The sequence below is a fragment of the Girardinichthys multiradiatus genome, chromosome 2, assembly GCF_021462225.1.
Source record: "Girardinichthys multiradiatus isolate DD_20200921_A chromosome 2, DD_fGirMul_XY1, whole genome shotgun sequence".
Classification (NCBI taxonomy): domain Eukaryota; kingdom Metazoa; phylum Chordata; class Actinopteri; order Cyprinodontiformes; family Goodeidae; genus Girardinichthys; species Girardinichthys multiradiatus.
The window spans coordinates 9,958,914-9,981,085 of NC_061795.1; the positions used below are offsets into that span (position 1 = coordinate 9,958,914).

The 22,172-nt window shown below is 40.3% G+C and overlaps 1 protein-coding gene across 1 annotated transcript in view; it reads left to right on the plus strand.

Annotated features, from left to right (window-relative positions):
• Positions 1 to 5,807: 5,807 nt before the first annotated feature.
• Positions 5,808 to 22,172, plus strand: part of ripor1 (RHO family interacting cell polarization regulator 1) — an 83,039-nt gene continuing 66,674 nt past the window's right edge. Inside the window, exon 1 of the mRNA XM_047382883.1 lies at positions 5,808 to 5,947. The gene's annotated coding sequence lies outside the window, so the exon portion shown is untranslated. The remainder of the gene's footprint in view (positions 5,948 to 22,172) is intronic.

Below are 22,172 nucleotides of genomic sequence, written 5' to 3' on the forward strand. Positions count from 1 at the left end.
CGGACGTTGGTGGAAGACATGGATGCTGATAATGACATGAGCTTGAATGAACATTTTAGGATTAGAATTAGAGAAGTCTTCCCCCTGGGATCCTGATACTAGTGTAGGAGTGGAGGCCTGAGGAGATAAGGAAGTCGGAAGGAGGTTGGAAGCCAAATGGTGGAGATGGGGTGGAGGAGGATCGAAGCTCAGCTAAAGAGCAGGAGATTCTGCTCTAAACACATTTGTCTGGATGGTTGACCCTTTACCCTGGCCACTTTTACACATTCCTGGAGCAGAAGGGACAATTGTCTTCTCTATGTCTTTTTATTTTGCTTAGGGGATATAGTTGCATAACTTACCAGATGATGTTTTGTTAATGTGAATTTGGTTTGACTTGTTTTTATGCACAGAGCCTCATGATTTATTGTATACCTGTATGAATCATTTGTGCTGATTAGATAAGGGCTTGCTAGAATCTGTTGTGTCACCATACAATACAATTCAATTCAATTCAATTTGAATTGACCCTATTGTTAATTATCTGGTCATTCTGCCAATAGGTCCAGTTATATTTAAATGTATGGACCCATACTGATATCAAGATTACATCCTGATTTCACCCTTCAGATTGTCAGATTTATCTCCAAGCTCCATGATAAACGGTATCCAGACACTTTGAGAGGATGGTTGCATATAAATGATGTCAGCAGCTCCAAACAGGACTTTTTTTGCTTTATCTGACCAGTAAAACCCATATTACAATGATCTTGTAGTCTCAGAATGAAGGGCCTGATCAATTTTCTACCTCTCATTCAGTCATAAATAATTTTATTTCTGTATTAATAAGAGGAGAAATCTTACTTTTCTTACAATTTTTCCTATGGCATCATTTTACTTTTTTTGGCTACTTGCTTTTATTTTAAAGCGAGATGCCTCATTTTCAACATAAAGAAACATGAGCTACTTACGTTTATATAAGAATGATTTTATGATGCTCTACTTTGTCTCTACTGATTTTGAAATTCGCACACTACTGTAAACATGCACATCTCTTCAGTTTGTCATTTTCCTTATTGTTGTGTTTGGCTGCCACCTGCTGGCAAGTCTGCAGAAGACCAATACAGAATCTCTGCAATGCATCAATCCAATCTCTGGTATAACAGCAAAGGTATCGTTGTCTCCTTGCTAAAAACATCATTCATGGCGAAACAATGAATACATAATTTTAAAAACAATAAATATTCTGTTAAAAAACAGAGGGGTATGTACTTACATGGTCACCAATCATGATGAAACTGTTTATAGTTTTTCTAACTGTTTTTCCTGCACCAGAAGGGGCTGCTGGATATGGACTTTTTTTGTATTGTTTTGTATTTTTGCTTGTTTTTATTTTCTTTCAGTTGCCATGAGATGTGTTTTTTGTGCAGGTGAAAGTGCAGACGTTTAGTCTAACAGTGTTTTTACCAACAGTCAGCAATGTTAGTACATTCATTGTAAAAACTAATTTTTACTGTAATGCCCAAAAATATCCATACCACTTGCTGCTTTAGGCTTAACACTACCTTCATTCACCCAAGAAGTTTGTTTCTGATTGAAAATGAGACAGGAATCTCTCAAAAGATGTTAAAGCGATACAAGGAGTATCAATTCTGAGAAAAAATATTATTTGTCAGGATTCTGGTTGGGCCCCTCCATAGTGTTAATATTAGTTCCTGTCTCAAGAAACATGTTGGTAAAATTAAAATATATGTTTAAATCTTAATCTGACAGGGTTATAAATAATTTTGGATATAACTACAGCTTCTGTCAGGACCAGGACATTCTAAAAAGGATCTGGTCTCTACCAGGTTTTAACATTATTTAAATGTTACTTTTGGTGAATAAAAATCCAGAATCAAAACCGAAAAAAACTGTTAGAGGGTCTTCAAGACTAAGACTGCGGCAGAGGTTTACCTCCCTGCAGGACAACAACCTTAAACATGTTGTCAGAGCTACAATGGAATAGTTAGGTTTCAAAAATATTCATGTGCTAGAATCACCAAGTCAAAGTCTGAACTGAATTTAGGATTTGTGGAAAGACTTGGAAAACACTGTTCAGAAAGGGTCTTCTTCACCCAGTCTGATGGAGCTTTGGCTAATATGCAACGAGGAAACGTGCAAAGCTGCTTGAGACATTCCCCAAAAGACTGCAAGCTATTTCTGCAAGGTGTGTCTGCAAAGTACTAATTCAGGGATTCAAAGCTGATCATTTACTGGTATACGAGAAAGCTAGATTCTATCTGTGGAAAAGTCCAGGCCCCAAAGAATTCAAACTGTCACAAAAGCCAGGGAAGGTAGGAGGAAGTGTCCAAGGTTATTGTTTTGGTTCAGGATTTCATTCTTTATTGAGTCAAATATAGACTTATATGTACTTATATATATATTGATATAATTTTTTCTTAACAAAGCCAGAATGTTTAAATGTTTACATTCTTTGTCATAATTACAAGGATATTTAATAAAATCTTATATCTTTCTGTAAATAAATAAAATTGTGACTACCTTACATCATCTGTTTATAAAAAAATATTTGTTCATACACACAGTCATATATATATATATATATATGACTATGAATATTGTAGCTTCACACTGAAGGCATCAAATCTATGAATTAACACATGTGGAATTATATACTGAACATAAAAGTGTGAAACAACTGAATATATGTCTTATATTCTAGGTTCTTCAAAGTAGCCACCTTTTGCTTTGATTACTGCTCCGCACACTCTTGGCATTCTGTTGATGAGCTTCAAGAGGTAGTCACCTGAAATGGTTTTCACTTCACAGGTGTGCCTTGTCAGGTTTAATAAGTGGGATTTCAAACCTTATAAATGGGGTAGGGACCATCAGTTGTGTTGTGCAGGAGGTGGATACAGTACACAGCTGATAGTCCTACTGAATAAACTCTTAGACTTTGTATTATGGCAAGAAAAAAGCAGCTAAGTAAGGAAAAACGAGTGGCCATCATTACGTATTTAGCTCCAAATGAAATATTTACTTCCAAAATAATTTTTTAGATAGAAAGCTTAATATTTAGCTCCAAATTTAATATTTAGTTTACAAACTAAATATTTAGCTTGTAAATAAATATTCAGTTAGCAAGCTTAATGTTTAGCTCCAAATTGAATATTTAGCTTACAAACTAAATATTTAGCTTGTAAATAAATATTCAGTTAGCAAGCTTAATTTTTGGCTCCAAATTACATATTTAAGTCCTATCTAAATGTATAGTCTACAAACTACATATTTAGCTGATTGTAAACGAAGTAGAGTATGTAGTTTGTAAATATTTTGTTTACGAGCTAAATATTTAGTTAACTTGTGAATGAAATATTTAGTTTGGAACTCTGACATTTAAATGTATGAATGACATGGTAAAAATATGACTTAGACAAACGAACATCCATTTTTTTTTTCTCTTATCACAGGCTAAATAACCCAAAGCATTGCTGTGAATTTTTGACTGTAAATTTACAAATGGCACCCTATAGCATTAAGGTGCACCTCACTGCCCTGTAACTGCCCTGTAAACTCAACAATAATTAGCTATACCCAATAACATCTAAACAAGAGCTGTTCAATTTGTTTAATTATTGAGATTTATCAGTGCATAAAGCAAATATTAGTATATCTATATGAATATATATATATACAGTACAGACGAAAAGTTTGGACACACTTCTCATTCAAAGAGTTTTCTTTATTTTCATGACTATGAATATTGTAGCTTCACACTGAAGGCATCAAAACTATGAATGAACACATGTTGAATTATATACTGAACAAAAAAGTGTGAAACAACTGAAAATATGTCTTATATTCTAGGTTCTTCAAAATAGCCACCTTTTGCTTTGATTACTGCTATGCACACTCTTGGCATTCTGTTGATGAGCTTCAAGAGGTAGTCACCTGAAATGGTTTTCACTTCACAGGTGTGCCCTGTCAGGTTTAATAAGTGGGATTTCAAGCCTTATGAATGGGGTTTGGACCATCAGTTGTGTTGTGCAGGAGGTGGATACAGTACACAACTGATAGTCCTACTGAATAGACTGTTAGAATTTGTATTATGGCAAGAAAAAAGCAGCTGAGTAAAGAAAAACGAGTGGCCATCATTACGTTAAGAAATGAAGGTCAGTCATTCCGAACAATTGGGAAAACGTTGAAAGTGTCCCCAAGTGCAGTCGCAAAAATTATCAAGCGCTACAAAGAAACTGGCTCAGGAAAGGAAGACCAAGAGTCACCTCAGCTGCAGACAATAAGTTCATCCGAGTCACCAGCCTCAGAAATCGCAGGTTAACAGCAGCTCAGATTAGAGAACAGGTCAATGCCACACAGAGTTCTAGCAGCACACACATATCTAGAACAACTGTTAAGAGGAGACTGTGTGAATCAGGCCTTCATGGTAAAATAGCTACTAGGAAACCACTGCTGAGAACAGGCAACAAGCAGAAGAGACTTGTTTGGGCTAAAGAACACAAGGAATGGACATTAGACCAGTGGAAATCTGTGCTTTGGTCTGATGAGTCCAGGTTTGAGATCTTTGGTTCCAACCACCGTGTCTTTGTGCGGCACAGAAGAGGTGAACGGTTGGACTCTACATGCCCGGTTCCCACCGTGAAGCATGGAGGAGGAGGTGTGATGGTGTGGGGTTGCTTTGCTGGTGACACTGTTGGGGATTTATTCAAAATTGAAGACATACTGAACCAGCATGGCTACCACAGCATCTTGCAGCGGCATGATATTCCTTCCGGTTTGTGTTAATTTATAGTTTTGATGCCTTCAGTGTGAAGCTCCAATATTCATAGTCATGAAAATAAAGAAAACACTTTGAATGAGAAGGTGTGTCCAAACTTTTGGTTTGCACTGTATATATATATATATATATATATATATATATATATATATATATATATATATATATGTACATATATGTATATGTACATATATATATATATATATTTGCCTGATGCACTGATAAATCTAAATAATTAAACAAATTGAACAGCTCTTGTTTAGATGTTATTGGGTATAGATAATTATTGTTGAGTTTACAGGGCAGTGAGGTGCACCTTAATGCTATAGGGTGCCGTTTGTAAATTTACACAGTCAAAAATTGACAGCAATGTTTTGGGTTATTTAGCCTGTCATAAGAGAAAAAAAAATGGATGTTCATTTGTCTAAGTCATATTTTTACCATGTCATTTATACATTTAAATGTTACAGTTCCAAACTAAATATTTCATTCACAAGTTAACTAAATATTTAGCTTGTAAACAAAATATTAAATTTGGAGCTAAATATTAAGCTTGCTAACTAAAAAATTATTTTGGAAGTAAATATTTAGTTTGGAGCTAAATATTTAGTTTGTAAATATTTAATTTGGAGCTAAATAGCTATTTAGCTCGCTCAGTATAAACAAAAAAATTAGCTAGCTGTATACAGTATACTATTACAGTATACTATTAGTATACTACTTAGGTTGAAACTGTTATTTTTTGAATGTATGAATGTTGAAAATATCTTTGTAAAATTAGCCCCTATTTTCTTTCTCTTATGACAGACTAAATAACTCAAAATATTGCTAGCAATTTTTGACTGTGTAACTTTACAAACAACACCCCATATAATGTTCCTACATTTGGCAGCTGAGGCCAACAGCAACACGTGGAGGCGTTTTATTTTGAAAGAGCCTAAAGGAATCTGAGACATTGCTGGGTGTGCACTTTACTTAGTTTTTAAATTCAGCGGCAACTCCATGGAAGTGAGTGTTTAGTAAGTCACTGGATCTTGTTAAGCAGTCAGGGCAGATGTGGGCAGAGTGGAGGAGAGTGACCTGAGTCTGAGTTCTACCAGCAATCTCCGGAGATCAGGACAGATCTAAGTCAGCAGGGACAGGAGGAGAGCAGGCCATCGCTGCAGACATGTAGGTTACATTTCATTCACATGGCATCGTTTTAATAGAAGCTGCTGCTAATATACATGACTGCACAGCCATCACGGTTGTATGTTAGGTCAGATGGACGGTATCTGCTGGCGGAGCGGCTCAGTCTACCTGCTGTTATCCCGCACCGTCAGCCTGTCAGGACAGTTCAGCCTACATCTGTTCCTTCTGGCTGTAAATCTGAAATCAACACTATAACACCATCTCCAGTCTTATTGTGGGTACAGCCTTCCTCATTCAAGGGGACAGGTGGTGTTATGGACCACATAGGAGAGCAGGCAGCTACTGAACTCTGTGTGCAGGCCCGCCTGGATGTCAGTGAGACCTTTCTCATTTCCTCATATATCTCTCCTAGAAAGCTTTATTTAAATATTCATGTTTATATAGTGAATTTAATTGTGTTTATTTGTTTACTCTTTATCCAATTGTTCATAATAAAGTTTAACATGTCCATTAACATCATATATTAATCAGTCATAGGAAAGCTATTATTAGTCTGGCAGCTGTGATGATAATCTGTCATGAGTTCTGAAGTGTCACAGGTTTTAAATTAGAAATGCTGTGTCATTACTGGAACCTTTACAGGATGGTGACACATGGTTTACCCACAGTGACATTCTAGTCATTCCAGATACATGAGTATGACTAACAATTTGATTACGCTTCAAAAAAAGTTTAGCAAAAGTTCAAAGTGTCTCTGTTTGGTATAATAGCCACTAGGTTCTTCTGTTATCAGACACAATTTGTCAGATACATACCTGACATGTAGCGATGAAATTTGTCTCTTGAACTGTTTGTTTATTCCGTCTTTAAAGACACAAATTTGAAATTCTACAAAGAAATTTCTTTGATAAACCATCCATCCATCATTCCATCCCTCCAAGGGGGTCCCCAGAGGTTCCCAGGTCAGGAAGGATTAAAATCCCCATCAGTGAGTTCTAGATTTGCTCTGGCATCATCTCCCTTTGGGATTTACCAAGAAAACTTTCCAAGGCAGTTGAGCCATATATCATAACACAATCATCACTGCAGTACTGATGCATGCTGAACTGTAATTGCACATAACTACTTGGATGCAACTTTTGGTTTGTCATAAAATTGCCATGTATTAAAACTCTGTATGGACTTTCTCTGGCCTTCAGGCCAAGCCTTAATTTAGACTTAATAGCTCAGGAACAACATCATGATGTTGGAAAGAAAGGAGGAGTGAAGACTCTTTTGGTTGTGAACCCGTATATCAAATACTCATGCTAACTACTTGTGAAAGATGGACAGTTAGGTGCTATGACTTTACGATGGCATTAGATCGTTCCCTGTGTGTGGGAGAGTACGTCTGATGTCTCTGAAATCTTTATAGTTGGACTGTTTGAGGATTGTACTGCTAAACAAAGACTGGGGAAATATAAATGTTAAACTTCTGAGAGACAGTAAAGTTGAAAGCATCTGTAAGCGTCTAAAGGTTATCTTTTGCAACCTTAGGACTGTAGCCCTGAATTTATTGAAAAGAATAATATAAAGATGCACAAATAGAAACGTTTTGATAATAAAATAATTTTGAAATAATTAATTTATATCTCACAACCGCACAAAGCACATTGGCTGTGAACACCTTTTCTAAATTTTCAAGCATTTCATGACATTTCAGGGACTCATTAAATATCACGCATCACTTCCTGATAATCTGGAAAAGCTTCCTGAAATGTTGACATGTTGCCAAAGAAAAATGACCTCAGCACATGTTTGAAATACTTTGCATGCCAACTTATTTAGACTTGTCAGACGTTTGAGTTAGTCATTGTTCTTCACTGCTGGGATTTCTACATAAGGCTCTGAACCTTAAACAGTTAAACAGATTGCACTTATGGGACATGCTTGTCCTAAGCTGGAGCTCCTGTTACTGTGATAGGCAAAGGGCAAAGATAGCCAGCTCAGTTTAAAAATGCTACAGCCAATTATTGCAAGATGTCATGAGCCCAATACCACCATCCTGATGGCAGGTACAGATCTCATATGGTTCTATAATACTCTGCAAGCAACCCAACAGTCCTCCCTAATGTGATCTGTCTGTGTTTGTAAATGGTAAATGGACTGAAGTCATACAGCACCTTTCCAGTCATACTGACTTTACACTAGAGCCACATTCAGCCAATGTGTGTTGATACTCAGTTTGGTAGGCAACTTGATAGGCACATCGACAACTACTCTTCCCACTGAACCACAGTGGGTTCATTTTGTGGGCCCTAACTTACCCACTTGTTCTAACATAAGGTCACTGTGTGTATGGACAGCATGTCATGGCCACCACACAGTATGACCAACCGACTTTGTGTAAAACTTACAGTGCGACCCAACAGGTCGGCAGATTGGCAGATGATGCTGTTAACTTAGGTCTACACTTCATCCTGCAACACCTCGACCGTCCAGGGACGTACGCCAGGATCCTGTTTGTAGACTTCAGCTCGGCTTTCAACACCATCATACCAGACATCCTCCAACAGAAGCTCACACAGCTCATCGTCCCAGCCTCCACCTGTCAGTGGATCAACAGCTTCCTGACAGACCGACAGCAGCAGGTGAGACTGGGGAGCATCTTCTTCCGATCCAGATTAATAAGTACTGGTGCCCCCCAGGGGTGTGTTCTATCCCCACTCCTCTTCTCTCTGTACATAAATGACTGCACCTCATCGGACTCGTCCGTGAAACTCCTTAAGTTTGCAGACGACACCACTGTCATTGGACTGATCCAGGACGGTGATGAGTCTACACACAGACAGCAGGTGGATCGGCTGGTACACTGGTGCGGTCAGAACTACCTTGAACTCAACCCATTCAAGACTGTGGAAATGGTGGTGGACCTTCGTAGAACACCACCCCCATACACCCCCCTCACCATCCTCAACAACACTGTATCGGCCGTGGACCACTTCAGGTTCTTAGGAACCACCATCTCTGAGGACCTGAGATGGTCTTCACACATAGACACTGTTCGAAAGAAGGCCCAGCAAAGACTATACTTCCTGAGGCAACTTAAGAAGTTCAACCTTCCACAGGAGCTGTTGGTCATCTTCTACACTGCCATCATTCAGTCTGTCCTGTCTTCATCCATCTCAGTGTGGTTTGGCTCATCCACAAAACAGGACAGGTCCAGACTGCAACGAATAATCAGGACTGCAGAGAGAATAATCAGAGCTGACCTTCCCTCCATCCAGGACTTATACAGGTCTAGGGTCAAGAAAAGAGCTGCCAAAATCTCTGCCGACCCCACACACCCTGCACATAAACTGTTTAGAGTTTTACCTTCAGGCCGCCGCTACAGAGCACTGTTTACTACAACCAGCCGCCACAGAGACAGTTTCTTCCCCCAGGCTGTTTCTCTGATGAACATTCAATAGAGTACAGAACAACAGCATACAGATGTTGCAAATGCACCTTTTTTATTAGATATGTGTATATTGTACATTGTAAATTGTAAATTTGTATATTCTGTAATGCAGAATATTGCATTGTACATTGTATATTGTACATCGTAAATTGTAAATTGTAAATTTGCATATTCTGTAATGCAAAAACAGAACAAAAGAGCAAAGTGTACCAGAGGCAAATTCCTTGTTTGTATGTACGAACTTGGCAATAAAGCTAATTCTGATTCTGATTCTGATTTCTAACTCTATTAACTACAAGGCACCGGCTGCTGAGCTCAGTCACGGTGAGACACTTCAGCAACCACCTGAATGGTCTTTGGTCCCATATTTGTAATGCTAGCTTGTTGCAAATTGGATTATCGACATATATATCTCTGGTCTGCATTGTTCCAGACTGCACTATCATTTTGTTTTGATGCCCAATTGTTTATGTCAGATATTGGGTTTTTTTTCTTTCTTGAATGACTAAGGTGAAATGTAATCTGATTTACTATCAATTTACAGTTTGGGCTCATTAATGTAAGGGTGATCGGGAAATGTGCATTTTATTGGATTTGATTACAATATAACTATCTAAACATGTTTAAGTATATTTTTTTTTTTTTTAAAAGGGATTCAGTTGAAATTTATGAGAAGTCATCAGTTTAACTGTAACGCATAACTTTCTTGGCATCGGCGTTTAAAAAAAAGATAAAGATAATTTGTTCCAGGATATGTTAAGTTATAGCTTGCCAGAGCAGATGGGATTTTTGAGTTTCTGAGTGGCTGGTCTCCAGTCAAAGCTGTTCACCCTGTAAATCAAAACTCGGTGCATCATAAGTGTAAACAAGTTAGCTAATCAACAGATGTAGTCAGTAGTCCTGTTTACCCTTGCTGCAATAAAGATGAATGTTGTGACAGGTAATGAAATGTAGTTTTGACAAAGCTTGGGAATTCTCCTTTAGAGAACCCCCCCCACCCCCACCCCCCACACACAGTTGCTTCTTTTTGTAGAGCAAACAGTAAACTCATTTTTCTTTTTCTAGGGTCACGCTGTTTGATGACCTAATTTAGCTATTGGTCAGGCCTGAGCTAACATCCTGCATGAAACAGATACAGATGGTTGGGTAGACCATGTGATTAGGTCAGGTGTTTGTTCATACTGCAAGGTAGAATATGAAGGGTTAGCTCCCAGGTTTCCAGACTTTGTGCGACATGTGAACTAAGTAGCTGCTATGTTTATCAGGATCAGAAACAAACGCTTGCCTTATAGTATTGGCTTGTTTTCCAGTATTTTCAAGAAGAATCTCTCTCTCTCTCTCTCACTCTCTCTCTTTTAGCCAATATTTACTGGTCTAAGGTAATATTTGCTCTCTGCCAGTTAGCAGGTGGTGAGATTATTAGACCCCTTCCAAAAACATTTCAACCTGAAGTCATAGATTTTGCAGCACATAGGCAGAAGAATTACTGTACACAACTCCTGTGCTGTGCTTTTTGCTGGTTTTACATCTGAAACTATTCGGACAAAGTTAGTGCACATGTGCAACTTGTTGCCTGAAACTGAGAGAAGCTACTTGGAAAGGACATCTTCTCACTTGCAAAGCTCTTCAGGAAAGCGTTTTCATCATCAGGTAGTTCAGAAAATCTCTGCATTTTACCATCAGGCATGTTTTGATGTTTGATGTTTATCTAGTGTGTCAATGTTGCTTTCCACTTTGTTAATACTTCTCAAAGTAACATCACGGCTGGAAATGTTTGCAGTGAGAAAATCAGTTTTGTGGATTCAGTAGTTTTGTAGTTTATTTTAGCTGCTGACCAATTCTTGTCCTAGTGCTTTGAGTTTTTAGGTTACATTACACAGCTGACAAATCCAGCTCAAATCTTTTTTTGTTTTGCCCATATATGATGATTGTGGAGGACCAGTCCTGTCATAATTAGGAATATATACTATCCAGTACAATTTCAACTTTATTTATTAATGACATATTTTTAAATGTATTTATTTATGTGTATGTTTTAATATTTTCTGTCTATTTTCTGTTTCCTTTGTATTTTTTCTGCTCTATTTATTTGTTCAATTCTATTTATTTCTGCCTGTGCTTTTTACATTTCCGTATGCATTTCTGCCTCATTATGCAAATGAGGAGGGGCTGTGTCTTCAGGGGTCAACTTCTGCCTATTGGCTGGTTAGCTTTAGCCTGCATACCTGGAATCTGCGTGGCTTTTCTCCACCAAAAAGCATTTAGCAATGGTGAACTCAGGAAGCAGACGTTCGGTGTCCGACCTCTTAACACCGTTCTAATTCCTCCAGTCTATTAGCAGCTTCCCTTAGGATCTCTGAAGCTCCATACAGCGAGCCAAGCACACAGCCCTGCTCCAAGCACCCGCGCCTCATTCCATCCCCCACCACACAGTGTGCTGCGACGCCAAGGCAACGACCTGAGCTTCTCGTTGTCAGGATCTGTGTGCTGTTGTTGTTGTTGTTGCTCTGTGCTTGGCCTCTAGGTGGCTCTGGGGTCGTCAGGAGTGGTGGCAGGTGTTCCATGTCCCATTAATAATCCCTGGAGGGTATTTAAGATGGTTGCTGCCAGCAGTTCAGCGCCAGAGTGTTCCCCTCAGTGGTATTGACTCCAGCCATAGTTTGTCTACGCTTGACTTTGTACCTTTTGGTAATTTTGTATTTGCCTCTTGCAGACTGGATTATTATACCAGACCTGAGCTTTGAAGAATCCTAATCTACCTGGATGTTTTGCTATTGGAGAAAGGGTTTCCTAGCCACGAGGATTGTATTCGGCTTACTAACACTTTGCTTCCTTCGGAACTGCTGGCGGCCAATCCGACGGAGCTTTTCCGGGATCAACTACGAACCACTACAAGCGAACCCTGTCCACCCTCCCACATTATAACATCATCAGCCGAACCTCTAAGTCACCTTAAGTGAGTCCAAGTACCCACCAGCTTCATTCATCTCAGTGTGCAGTTTCCATTGCTGTCTCGCCCCTCCTGGCAGATCAAACTCAACCCCTTAGTAAGACAGATTTTGTTATTTCGTTATATTCATCATTTTCTGACTTTATATATCCTTACCTTGCCTACTTACCTTTGCAGTTGTCTTCCGGTTCCAGCTCCACTCCCAATACCTGTTCCCTGTAAAATAAACCTTTGTAAACATCATTTGGTCTCCTGATTGCTTTCTGCATGTGGGTCAAATCTATCCATAAAACCATGACAGAACACTCTGGCCAATCTGACCCAGCAGAGGCTTTAAGGAGATCTATTTCTGAACAATCTCACCAAATCCAGGCGCATGACTCTACTCTCCGGTCCTTAGCTGAACAGCAAAGACAGACTAACCTCCAGATCGAACAGCTAGCATCCTTGCTACAACATACCCTGAATAGTGTGTCCAGCCCAGCCGCAGAGGGCGCTGCACCCCCACCGGTCACACAGCAGCTCCCTCACTCTCGTGACGTCACTTCCCCCAACCCCGAAAAATATTCCGGTGAGTCTGGAGATTGCAGAGGGTTTTTGTTGCAGTGTACACTTGTGTTCAACCGATCCCCACAATCCTTCCCTCATGATCATGCTAAGATTTCTTTTATTTTAGGACTGTTGTCGGGCAAGCCGTTAAAATAGGCGGAGGCCAGCTTTAACAATTGCTGGGATTTTGGCTGTACTTTCTCTGATTTTGAGAGTGAGTTTAGAGAAGTTTTTTCCAACGAAGTGGATCAGACTGCAACAGCCCAAAGACTGGTCTTTGAAACAGAGAGGCCAATCAGTTTCTGATTTCTCAATTGACTTTAGGACTTTAGCCCAGCTTCTGGGTGGAATGACAGTGCTCTCAAAACAGTGTTTTAAGGACAAGCTTGCTGTGATTGATGAACCTAAGACTCTTAATGGGTTAATAAATTTAGCCACCAGACTTGATAACCGCATAAGAGAGAGGAAGAGGTCCCGACAAGATTTTAGTGCCAGTAAGATACAAGGCCCCAACCAGGTTCATTTAGCTGTCCGCTCACCCATTCCTACCCAAAACGTTGAGCCGGAGCCCATGCAGATTGGGCATACTCACCTCTCGGCTGAGGAAAGACAGAGGTGTCTTTCCTCAGGCTAATTTTTGTTTTTATTGTGGCTCTTCCGAGCATCTTCTTGCTAGCTGCCCTGTCTGTCCTACTGGGCCAAAAGGGTGGGTCCACCAGTAAACGAGGGGAAACTGGCGGACCATTTAAACCATCCTACTGCCCCCAGACTTAGCTTGCCTGCGTCCTTAATATTTGAACGTCATATTCAGAATCTCTCAGCTTTAATTGATTCCGGGAGTGAACAGAATCTTATTGATCAGAGTTTGGTTGTGGAAGCTCAGGTTGAGACAGAACTTCTCCCTTCACCCCAGTTAATATCAGCTTTGGATGGGCACAGACTCCAACAGGTTACCCATCGCACCAAGCCATTAACCTTGTTATTATCAGGAAACCATAGAGAAGAGATATCCTTCTTTGTTTTCCCCATCGCTCTGAGCTCTACGGTTTTAGGTTTTCCATGGCTACAGAAACATAACCCACATATAAGTTGGTCTGAGTGTCGTGTAGAGTCCTGGTCCACAAGCTGTCTTCAGTCAGCCGTACCCCGCAACCTACCGACGTCATTTTAGATGAGAGTAAAAATATTGATCTGTCTCTTGTCCCCACTGAATACCATGACTTAAAGCAGGTATTTAGTAAAGTTAAAGCATTAACTTTGCCTCCACACAGACCTTATGACTGTTCCATTGAGCTACTTCCTGGAGCCCCCTTACCGACTAGTAGGCCATACAATATCTCTGGACCAGAACGTCAGACTATGGAAAATTATATTAACGAGTCCCTTATGGCTGGATTCATTCGCCCATCCTCTTCTCCCTTAGGTGCCGGGTTTTTCTTTGTGGGTAAGAAAGATGGTTCTCTTCGCCCATGTATTGATTATAGGGGACTAAACCAGATAACTGTAAAAAATAAATACCCACTTCCACTCCTTTCTTCGGCTTTTGAGCCAGTTCATGGTGCCAGGGTTTTTACTAAACTCGACCTCAGGAATGCTCATCATTTAGTTAGGATCCGCCAGGGTGACGAATGGAAGACTGCATTTAAAACACCCTTGGGACACTTCGAGTACTTAGTGATGCCATTCGGACTTTGCAATGCACCTGCGGTGTTCCAATCTCTCATCAATGATGTACTCAGAGATGTTTTGAATGTTTTTGTTTTTGTCTATCTAGATGACATTTTGATCTATTCAAAGGACATTAAGGAACATTGTCAGCATGTGCGCCTTGTTCTACAGAGATTGCTGGAGAGTTGCTTGTTTGTAAAGGCTGAGAAATGTGATTTTCATAAAGACTCAGTAACCTTTTTGGGGTATATTTTGGAGGGTGGACAGGTTCGCTCGGACCCGGAGAAGATAAAGGCTGTCCTTGAGTGGCCCGTCCCAGACTTCCGCAAGCAGCTCCAGCGCTTCCTAGGATTTGCGAACTTTTATCGCAGGTTTATTAAGAACTTTAGCCTGCTGGCTGACCCCCTCACTGCTCTTACTTCTACCAAGACTTTGTTCTTCTGGTCTTGGGAAGCAGATAAGGCCTTTGCCACACTAAAAGAGCTATTCTCACAGACTCCCATATTGATTCACCCAGACTCCTCTCGACAATTTATTTTAGAGGTGGACGCTTCTGACACAGGTGTAGGAGCTGTACTCTCACAACAATCCACCGAAGATGGTAAGCTCCATCCCTGTGCCTTCTTCTCCAGATGACTTAGCAACATTGAGAGAAATTATGATGTGGGGGACAGAGAGCTTCTAGCCATCAAACTGGCCCTGGAGGAATGGCGGCAATGGCTAGAGGGTGCTAAATACCCTGTGTTGGTGTGGACAGATCATAAAAATTTGGCTTATTTACAGTCTGCTAAAAGACTGAATCCCCACCAGTCACGCTGGTCTCTTTTCTTTTCTCGTTTTGACCTTTCCATCTCCTATAGACCTGGTTCTAAGAACCTAAAGCCAGATGCCTTGTCCCGTCAGTTTTCCCCGGATGACTCAGTTAAAGAGGCTGAACCCATTATTCCTTCCCACTGGACTGTTGGAACCTTGTCGTGGGAGATAGAGAGACTAGTAGATCAGGCCAAGCGCCATGAACCTGACCCTGGCACTGGTCCTCCTAATAGGGTTTATGTTCCTTCTTCTGTCCGGTTCCGGCTTATCCGTTGGTTTCACCCTTCCAGATTCTCAGCACATCCTGGGGTCAGCCGGACCGTTTCTCTCATTGCTAGAAGATTTTGGTGGCCCTCTTTACATAGTGACGTAAAAGAATATGTTCAAGCATGTTCCATCTGTGCGAAGACTGGAAATCAACAACCATCTGGCTTACTTCAACCACTCAGTGTCCCTAAATGTCCCTGGTCTCACATTGCCTTGGATTTTGTCACCGGTTTGTCTATCTCCAGAGGTATGACTACTATTCTCACCATTGTAGACCGTTTTTCTAAGGCTTGCCATCTCATCCCGTTGAAGAAACTTCCGTCAGCCTTCCAAACAGCTCAGCTTTTGGTGCACCATGTTTTTCAGTTTTTCGGCTTCATGGCATACTCTCAGAGATATTATCTGACAGACAGCCTCAGTTCACCTCCTGAGTATGGAAACAGTTCTGCTCTGCTCTAGGGACCAAACCTACATTAACCTCGGGTTATCATCCACAATCCAATGGACAGACTGAACGCATGAATCAACAAATGGAATCTATTCTCAGATGTTTATCTGCTTCTGATCCTTTAGACTGGAGCACGTACATGCCCTGCGCCGAGTACGCCATTAACTCTCATGTTTCCTCTGCTACTGGACTGTCACCTTTCGAGGCCTCTATTGGATATCAACCACCTTTGTTTCAGGCAGATGAAAAGGACATCACAGTTGCCTCTGTTCGCCTCCATGTCCGCCGGTGCAAGAAATTCTGGTCCATGGCATCCCAGGCTCTCCTCCGTACTGTGGACCAGAACAAGAGGTATGCTGACCATAAACGGAGGCCAGCTCCAGCAAGGCCAGAAGGTCAAAAGTGGTTAAAAGTGGTTTCTAAGAAGCCATCTCCACGCTTTATTGATCCTTATTTTATTGAATCCATCATCAGTCCTTCTGCCCTTCGCCTTTGTCTACCTCCTAGCCTGCGTGTGCACCCTGTTTTTCATGTCTCCCAGGTTAAACCTGTTTTTTCCAGCACTACCATATATATATATATATATATATATATATATATATATATATATATATATATATATTTACAGGTCAATCTCAAAAAATTAGCATATTGTGATAAAGTTCATTATTTTCCATAATGTCATGATGAAAATTTAACATTTCTATATTTTAGATTCATTGCACACTAACTGAACTATTTCAGGTCTTTTATTGTCTTAATACAAATAATTTTGGCATACAGCTCATGAAAACCCAAAATTCCTATCTCACAAAATTAGCATATCATTAAAAGGGTCTCTAAACGAGCTATAAACCTAATCATCTGAATCAACGAGTTAACTCTAAACACCTGCAAAAGATTCCTGAGGCCTTTAAAACTCCCAGCCTGGTTCATCACTCAAAACCCCAATCATGGGTAAGACTGCCGACCTGACTGCTGTCCAGAAGGCCACTATTGACACCCTCAAGCAAGAGGGTAAGACACAGAAAGACATTTCTGAACGAATAGGCTGTTCCCAGAGTGCTGTATCAAGGCACCTCAGTGGGAAGTCTGTGGGAAGGAAAAAGTGTGGCAGAAAACGCTGCACAACGAGAAGAGGTGACCGGACCCTGAGGAAGATTGTGGAGAAGGGCCGATTCCAGACCTTGGGGGACCTGCGGAAGCAGTGGACTGAGTCTGGAGTAGAAACATCCAGAGCCACCGTGTGCAGGAATTGGGCTACAGGTGCTGCATTCCCCAGACCTGGGCTACAGAGAAACAGCACTGGACTGTTGCTCAGTGGTCCAAAGTACTTTTTTCGGATGAAAGCAAATTCTGCATGTCATTCGGAAATCAAGGTGCCAGAGTCTGGAGGAAGACTGGGGAGAAGGAAATGCCAAAATGCCAGAAGTCCAGTGTCACGTACCCACAGTCAGTGATGGTCTGGGGTGCCGTGTCAGCTGCTGGTGTTGGTCCACTGTGTTTTATCAAGGGCAGGGTCAATGCAGCTAGCTATCAGAAGATTTTGGAGCACTTCATGCTTCCATCTGCTGAAAAGCTTTATGGAGATGAAGATTTCATTTTTCAGCACGACCTGGCACCTGCTCACAGTGCCAAAACCACTGGTAAATGGTTTACTGACCATGGTATCACTGTGCTCAATTGGCCTGCCAACTCTCCTGACCTGAACCCCATAGAGAATCTGTGGGATATTGTGAAGAGAACGTTGAGAGACTCAAGACCCAACACTCTGGATGAGCTAAAGGCCGCTTTCGAAGCATCCTGGGCCTCCATAAGACCTCAGCAGTGCCACAGGCTGATTGCCTCCATGCCACGCCGCATTGAAGCAGTCCTTTCTGCAAAAGGATTCCCGACCAAGTATTGATTGCATAACTGTACATGATTATTTGAAGGTTGACGTTTTTTGTATTAAAAACACTTTTCTTTTATTGGTCGGATGAAATATGCTAGTTTTGTGAGATAGGAATTTTGGGTTTTCATGAGTTGTATGCCAAAATCATCCGTATTAAGACAATAAAAGACCTGAAATATTTCAGTTAGTGTGCAATTAATCTATATATATATATATATATATATATTCTTAATATATGAATGTTAAATTTTCATCATTACATTATAGAAAATAATGAACTTTATAACAATATGCTAATTTTTTGAGAAGGACCTGTATATATATATATATGTATATATATATATATATATATATACATATATATATGTGTGTTTGTGTGTGTGTGTGTGTGTGTACTTATGTATATACTTTGCTGATTAAAAACACTGCAGTAGTCATGAAGCAAAAGTACAAAGAGGTGCAACTTTGAAGAAGATTACTGTTATTATCATACTTATGACACATTGTGTTTATCTATGCTGCTGCTGCTGCAACCATAGATTACACAGAAAACAAAAGCAACAGTGACTTGCAAAAGTATTGTCACAGCTTTACCTTCTTCCCAATTTGTCATCTTACAGCTTCATACATTAGTTGGTTTTATTGAGATGTCATGTAATAGACCAGCACAAATTAGTGCATGTTTGTGAACTGGAAGGAAGATGATGTTTCAATTTTCTTTTATTGTTGTGCATTTGTATTATGGCATGTTTTAATCTGTTATCTGTAACCCAGTGCAATGATGATTAAGCCACCAAATTAGTCAGTACAGTTGCAACTGTTCAATGAAAGCCTTACAGAAAAGCGAACAAACAGCATCATGAAGACCAAGGAACACATCAGACAGGTCATGGATGAAGTTGTGGAGATGCTTAAAGCAGGGTTAGGTTCTAAAACAATATCCCAAGCTTGAACATGTCACAAAACTCTGTTCAATCAATCATCTGAACATGGAAAGAGGATGGACCAACTGCAGGCCCCCCATTGGTGTCCACCTAAACTGACAGGCTGAGCAAGAAGAGCAGTAATAAGAGAAGCAGCCGCTTTTGGTCAGAAGACACCAAAGCTAAACAGTTTTTCCTGTGTGAAGATGACTGTAGTTGAAAATGGATGGAGCTAATTACGGAACAATCCTGGAAGAAAACCTGTTAGAAGCTCCAGAAGACTTTAGTGGAGGAGTTTATGTTTTATAGTTATATTATGCAATCAGAGAAGCAGGAAAAAGGCTGGTGGTAACTCTGGAGGAGCTGCAGAGATACACAGTTCAGGTGGCACGATATAACAGAAAAGTTATGAATTCACTCCAGTGAAGCAGTTATTAGAAGTCCTGTTCGTTGCAAACCACGTAGGAGACACAGCTAGCATGCAGGTGAAGGGGCTTTGCTCAGATGAGAGCATGTGTAGGTTTTTACCATGCATGCAATATGTTATGTGTGAATGACAACTGAAATTGCACAAATGCAAACATGATGGTGGCAGCATCATGCTTTGGTGGAATGCTTTTCTTTAGCAGGAAAGTGAAGCTGGTCAGAGTTGATGGGAGGATGGATGTAGGTAAAGAGCGTGATATTTGAAGGAAACTTGTAAGGGGCTGCTAAAGTCTGAAGACAGAGGCTTATCTTCCAACAAGACACTACAGCAAGAGCTACACGGGAATGGTTTAGATCAAAGCACATTTATGTGTTAGTATGGGCCAGTCAAGCCTAAATCCAATTGAGAATCCGTAGCTAAAAATTACTGTTTACAGATGTTCTTCATCCAGTCTCACTGAGTTGAATTATTTTGCAAAAACGATTGGGCAGAAATTTCCATCTCCAGATCTGCAAAGCTGGTAAAGACATTATTTAAATACAAATGCACACCACCCTTTAAAAATTTTATTTAAAAAAAATTGAAACCCATCTTTCATTTTGTCTTCTTCATTATTATGCACCAAACAGCCAGAGGTCCCAGCTATTCTGCTTGAAATCAGTAATATGCATATTTGCACTAATTGAAGCCTGCCTTTTCTTTGGTAATGATACTTTGTGCATACATAATTCTTACCAAATTTACATATTTCTATTTAAATGAAACGTTTGCACAAACTTGGTCAGCTGATTCTGATTCTAATTCTAATTCTATGTTGTGTTCCCAGTAAAACAAATTGAGGTTTCTGGATGTACCAACACAAAGTTTGAAAAAGCTCAGTGCTCATCGTGTTTCCTTTTACATGTCCTTCTCAAATAATTAGCATATTGTGATAAAGTTCATTATTTTCTATAATATAATGATGAAAATTTAACATTCATATATTTTAGATTCATTGCACACTAACTGAAATATTTCAGGTCTTTTATTGTCTTAATACGGATGATTTTGGCATACAGCTCATGAAAACCCAAAATTCCTATCTCACAAAATTAGCATATTTCATCCGACCAATAAAAGAAAAGTGTTTTTAATACAAAAAACTTCAACCTTCAAATAATAATGTACAGTTATGCACTCAATACTTGGTCGGGAATCCTTTTGCAGAAATGACTGCTTCAATGCGGCGTGGCATGGAGGCAATCAGCCTGTGGCACTGCTGAGGTCTTATGGAAGCCCAGGATGCTTCGATAGCGGCCTTTAGCTCATCCAGAGTGTTGGGTCTTGAGTCTCTCAACGTTCTCTTCACAATATCCCACAGATTCTCTATGGGGTTCAGGTCAGGAGAGTTGGCAGGCCAATTGAGCACAGTGATACCATGGTCAGTAAACCATTTACCAGTGGTTTTGGCACTGTGAGCAGGTGCCAGGTCGTGCTGAAAAATGAAATCTTCATCTCCATAAAGCTTTTCAGCAGATGGAAGCATGAAGTGCTCCAAAATCTTCTGATAGCTAGCTGCATTGACCCTGCCCTTGATAAAACACAGTGGACAAACACCAGCAGCTGACACGGCACCCCAGACCATCACTGACCGTGGGTACTTGACACTGGACTTCTGGCATTTTGGCATTTCCTTCTCCCCAGTCTTCCTCCAGACTCTGGCACCTTGATTTCCGAATGACATGCAGAATTTGCTTTCATCCGAAAAAAGTACTTTGGACCACTGAGCAACAGTCCAGTGCTGTTTCTCTGTAGCCCAGGTCTGGGGAATGTGGCACCTGTAGCCCATTTCCTGCACACGCCTGTGCACGGTGGCTGTGGATGTTTCTACTACAGACTCAGTCCACTGCTTCCGCAGGTCCCCCAAGGTCTGGAATCGGCCCTTCTCCACAATCTTCCTCAAGGTCCGGTCACCTCTTCTCGTTGTGCAGCATTTTCTGCCACACTTTTTCCTTCCCACAGACTTCCCACTGAGGTGCCTTGATACAGCACTCTGGGAACAGCCTATTTGTTCAGAAATGTCTTTCTGTGTCTTACCCTCTTGCTTGAGGGTGTCAATAGTGGCCTTCTGGACAGCAGTCAGGTCGGCAGTCTTACCCATGATTGAGGTTTTGAGTGATAAACCAGGCTGGGAGTTTTAAAGGCCTCAGGAATCTTTTGCAGGTGTTTAGAGTTAACTCGTTGATTCAGATGATTAGGTTCATAGCTCGTTTAGAGACCCTTTTAATAATATGCTAATTTTGTGAGATAGGAATTTTAGGTTTTCATGAGCTGTATGCCAAAATCATCTGTATTAAGACAATAAAAGACCTGAAATATTTCAGTTAGTGTGCAATGAATCTAAAATATATGAATGTAAAATTTTCATCATGACATTATGGAAAATAATGAACTTTATCACAATATGCTAATTTTTTGAGAAGGACCTGTATATAAGAAAATAAAGGAGACAGAGAAGCCTTGGAAGACTTTTAGTTTGAAAGCTATTTACACGAACTGGTGATCTGCGTTACCTGAAAGTTCAACTCATGAACATAACTGTTCAATGCCTGTTAGGCTGGTTCCACAGCATTGCCTCCAGCAGAGCTTTTTACTGCACACCATGAAATATCTGAATCATTCTACCTGAACATTAGGTAACAGGAAAACCGCTGCTAATCTGCTCTTATCATCTTCCTCCTTCATTTTGTTTGCTCTGCCTGCTTTGTTTTTCTCAAAATTGCTGTTATGTCATTCACAGAAGTGAAATGCCCCTCTTTCTAATGTTTTTGGGCAGATGATTCTGGTTAGTAAAGTTATGAGAAAAGATGCAATGATCTGGCCTTAGCTAGCTGGCACCAATTTCCG